The sequence below is a fragment of the Penaeus japonicus genome, unplaced genomic scaffold (assembly GCF_977035675.1).
Source record: "Penaeus japonicus unplaced genomic scaffold, GWHDUDI00000001_assembly GWHDUDI00000026, whole genome shotgun sequence".
NCBI classification, from domain to species: Eukaryota; Metazoa; Arthropoda; class Malacostraca; order Decapoda; family Penaeidae; genus Penaeus; species Penaeus japonicus.
The window spans coordinates 3,948,873-3,953,872 of NW_028234428.1; the positions used below are offsets into that span (position 1 = coordinate 3,948,873).

At 46.0% G+C, this 5,000-nt stretch overlaps 1 protein-coding gene across 1 annotated transcript in view; it reads left to right on the plus strand.

Moving 5' to 3' along the window:
- Tomosyn (syntaxin-binding protein tomosyn) overlaps positions 1-5,000 on the plus strand; it is a gene marked incomplete in the record, with an annotated part of 544,120 nt that overhangs the window by 478,248 nt on the left and 60,872 nt on the right.

The following is a 5,000-nucleotide window of genomic DNA, read 5'->3' on the forward strand; positions in this document are numbered from 1 at the left end:
GGCCGGTAGAGTGTAGGGGGGGTGGGGGGTGGGGTAGGAGAAAGGGAGGGGTCCTAATTCATAAGTCTTGCGTTATAAGGTTGCTGTGATGTTTTTTTCTTATACATCTTTCTTTAATTGTTATTTATATTGTTGATTACTATTATTTTAATTTCATTATTATTATCCTCGTTAATCTATTAATGTTGGTAGAAGTATTGTTGTTGTTGATTATTCTTATCTCCATCTAAGAACGTCTTTATGTTGTTATTGTGAAACTTGAGGAGAACACTCGAGACCTGCTGAGTGTTCTTGGCTATCCTGCTCATTTCGCTGGCTCGCCGTTATCCTCTGCTATTGTTGTTATTCTTATCATTGTTATTAGTGTAATTGTTAATATTGTTTCTTTGGGATAGAAGTAGACCATTAGATTTTTTTTAGACTCGAAATGGTTGTTGATTTATGAATCCAAGAATATTATGAATTTAGAGAAACTGAATTTAAGTTAACACATTAATGGCTGTGCTCACTTGATGTAGAAAATATTGAATTTTCTTCGTTACTTTGTAATATCTGATTTATTTTTTTCACTTTCACCTCTCTGATCTCCCTTCCTTCCTCCCTCCCTCCTTCCTTCCCTCCCCCCCTCCCTCCCTCCTTCCCTCCCTCCTTCCCTCCCTCCTTCCCTCCCTCCTTTCCTTCCCCCCCTCCCTCCCTCCCTCCCTCCCTCTGTGCCCCCTCACCCCTCACTTAGTCTTCCTTTCGAGAACACCAGAAACTAATTGGGCTTTTGAGACCCAAATCCGCGCATTTCGTGATCCGTGTCGACCAGGACCCCCCCCCCCCCCACTCCCAACCTTCCCAGCCACAAGGCTCTCGATACCCGAACCTTTCCTTTCCTGGTTCCGGCCAAGGGGAAAATAGGCCGAGGTGTAATGATTGGTGTTCGGGGAATTTTCCGGGAAGTTGTGGTGGAAGGAAAGAGGGGGGTTGTTGGGCGCTTGGCGTGGGGGATAGGGTTAGGGGAGGAGTTATGGGGGAAGGGAGTGTTGGGGAGGTGTGAGGGTGAGAGTGGCACAAGCCACGCCGAGGCCGTGGCTTCCTTAGTCTTACTTCCACTGTACCTTTCTCTCAACGTCTTTCTCTCAACGTCTTTCTCTCAACGTCTTTTGGTCTCACTGCAAGGAAATGCGGGAAGAGAAGGTAGGGGAGGAGTAGGGAATAAGGTGATGGAAGGGAAAGGAAATGGATAGGGGAAGAAGAAGAAGGTAGATAAGGGAGAAGATGGAAGGGAAGAAAGGGAGGAAGATAGAGGAAGGAGAGGGAGAAGAAGATGGAAAGAGTCTAGAAAGAGGAGATGAAGAAGGGAAAGGAAAAAGCTTCGGGGAGAAGAGGAGAAGCTTGAGGAAGGGAGGAGGGAGATAAAAGAAGAAGAGGAAGAAAAGTTTAAAGAAAGTGAAGGAAAAAAGAGGAATAAGAAAAGCTGAAAGGATAAAGAATATGCAAGAAAAGAATAGGATGGAAGGAAGAGAAATATATTAGGAGAAAAGATATGCAAGGTCGAAGAACAGATTAAAATTTACCGCCGCTGCTTCACAAGACACATTGCTTGGGGGAAGTCTTTCGAAAATGCAAAGAAAAGAAAGAAAGAAAGACGAAAAGAGAAGGGAAAAGAGACGGGGAGATGGGGAGGCCGGCCAGTCACGGTGAGGAGAGAGAACAGAGTAAAAGTTTGGAAATGAAAGGCATACTGACGAAGAATAAAGTGTTAGCCAGTTAAGCCTGCAGTTCGCGGTAGAGGCGGGAGCGACCTCTAGATGACGTGAGCGGGAAGAGGCAAGTCGAAAATGGTTTCTCTTGTCAGGTTTCTTGATATATCGAGGGAGTTGCGGGGGAAATTGAGGATATATGTATGTGTGTGTGTGTGTGTGTGTGTGTGTGTGTGTGTGTGTGTGTGTGTGTGTGTGTGTGTGTGTGTGTGTGTGTGTGTGTGTGTGTTCGACTGTGTTTATATAGATTTTCCTTCTTCTTTTCTCTTTTTTCTCTTCCTGTCTTTTTTCTTTCTTTTTCTTTATCTATCTTTCTCTTTCTCTTTTCTTTCATTTTTCTTTCTTTTTCTTTCTATCGTTTGACGCAGGTTCGAAGCAGCAGCTTTTGCGACCCCAAGTGTTGCAGACTTAGGTAAACAGCCCTCTTACGTCGCTGGCGCACGTTTTCATATTAACACAAAGAGTGATAAGTGTATCCTACACGTATGCGACGGCCTAAAGGGAAATGCGAAGAAAATATAATCCACTTTAAGAAAGTATACATTTTTATACGAATGTATAATTTTAAGGATAATTCTCTAACTGTGATATGCTTTCTTCTGATCGTACTTTAACCTATACTTATAAAGGGAACTGAAAAACAAAAATTACAAGGGTTAGTATCCAGCGACAAACTCTACGGTCAACCATTGCCGCGTTTCATTTACTCGTCAATTTCTGTAACACAAGTTGCGGCTTCTTTTGATCAAAATGAAAGTGGATAGACTCACTATAGTGTATCACTTACAATATATCATGCTGCATTTTAGGATATATTCTTTCGAACAGACAAGAGTCTGGCATATACATGTAGGACTAAGTTTCGCAATATAAAATCAGGAATATGTATAAACGAATGGATATGGAAAGTCGGAGGACACCTGCGTTTGAATTGATGTCCTTTTTGGCGCCATGCTGACCAACAGAGTGCTGCTGCAGTTAAGCCACCAATGATTGATTGCAATGTTTCATCTTCCATCTTTATTTTTTATTTCACGTTCAGAAACTTTAATATATCAGCAAAGGCCACCAATGCTTTTGAGGGACTACGAGACAGAAAAGTTGATTAATTGTGCTTAAAGTTCAAATCACGCTGGAAATGTGTTATGTAGTTTACGCTCTGATTCATTGCGTAATCAGGGAAGGTTGGTGCACCTGATAGCATGATTGGTGAGCAGGGTTGATAATTTTAATGATGGAGGTTGTATTGCTGCAATTGCACGATGGGGGAATGACGAAATAGGCAGGGAAAGTGTTCTAATGATTGTCGAAATTATTAGATTGGTGTAAGCATCTGTTGTTCTCGGAGTGAGGGAGAGAAATATTAAAGTTGATAGTTAAGCTCGAATCGCGGTGAAGCTAATGCAGATCAATGCAGTTCGTGTTACAACGGTTAGGATGCTGGATGTATTACGTAAGATATAACGCGTCAGTTACAGGTAATTCTGAAATTTTGGGTGAAATATATTCCATATTCATGCTTGGTTGGATTTGGTGGTGGGGAAGGCAAAACGGGGAATGGTGAAGAAGAGAGAAAATGTTTGGAATGAAGAGAAGAACTGGACGGATAGACGACCACGACAAGAGGGAGAGGGAAAGGGAAAGAGAGGAACTGAGGCAGATATAAACGAGGCGAGGGGGCGAATAGATAGAGTGGAATGGAGTGAAAGTATTGCATCGAAGGGTGACATGTACCCAGTGTAGGCTGCGCAGCCCAACAAGACCGGGCGATGTAGCTAGTTTATAAGGTGGCGCGGACCCTCGACACGGGCAATATCCACCCCTCGCCTCATCCATCACTCATTGGGCGCCTCCATTACCTTTGCGACGCGATGCCCTTCCCTTGTTGTTGATCGGAAGACAAGCAACGACACTGGATTTGCCCTCCCCCTCACCCCTCGCCCCTCACCCCTCACCCCTCACCCCTCACCCCTCGCCCCTCGCCCCTCGCCCCTCGCCCCTCACCCCTCGCCCCTCGCCCCTTACCCTTCACTTCACACCCCTCACACCATTTGCTTTGAACTTCACGGCGTGTCACGAATGGCTTGGGCAGTGCTTAGTTAGCTGACATCCCTTGCTGTTAATAGATGACAGATGGCAGTGAAGAGTGGCTGTGTATAAAAAGCGTTTGCACATTATTTCATGTCAGATACGAGAGGGGCGCGAATGGATGTGCATGTGATTTTTTACACTCTTACATTTACTATCATCACCTAACCCCAATACCAGCTTTACACACATTCAATTGCACAAGCACACGAAGACGTCACATGTTAAGCCAGAAGTTTATGAAGAGAAGAAAGTGAAAGAGAAAAAGAGAAAAAAATCAGAATTTTATAAAGGAAATAAAAGAAAAGAGAAAAAAAATGAAATATCCACGATGAACCCGCACCTTCGTTTTTGTTGAGTACTGCTTGAGAAAGGAGAGCTCCCATGGCGTCATGCGAGGAGGCGGGGTGGGCGAGGTGGGACGCCGAGATTAAGGGAGATGGAAGCAAAGCCAGAACGGAGGGAGAGGGGGAGAGTGGGGGAGGGGAGAGGGAGAATGGGGGAGAGTGGGGGAGGGGAGAGGGAGAATGGGGGAGAGTGGGGAAAAAGAGGGGGTGAGTGAGGGAGAGGAGGTTGAGAGTGAGGGAGAATAGGGGGAGTGGGGGAGAGGAGGGGGTGAGTGAGGGAGAATAGGAGGGGTGGGGGAGAGGAGGGGGAGAGTGAGGGAGAGGAGGAGGAGAGGAAGGTAGGAGGAGGAGGAGGAGGAGGAGGAGGAGGAGGAGTAAGAGTAGGAGTAGGCTGCAGGAGGTATCAGCTGCGTGCTTCTCGGGCTCCCTAGTTTTTGGTCATTAGTCTTGGGAAAGGTCTCGGTTTCAGTCGGGGGTAATTACGGATTCCCTCTCGCCCCCTTTCTCCTTCCCTCCCTTTTCCATCCATTCCCATTCACCCCCCACCTCTCTCTCTCTCTCTCTCTCTCTCTCTCTCTCTCTCTCTCTCTCTCTCTCTCTCTCTCTCTCTCTCTCTCTCTCTCTCTCTCTCTCTCTCTTCCTCCTCTCTTCCTCCTTCCCTTTCTCCTACTTTCTTACCCTCCTTCTCTCCCTCTCTCTCTTCCCCTCTCCTCCCTCTTCTTACGCCTCTTCCTCCTCCCTCTTCTTACTCCTCCTCCTCCTCCCTCTTCTTACTCCTCCTCCCTCTTCTTACTCCTCCTCCTCCTCCTCCTCTTCA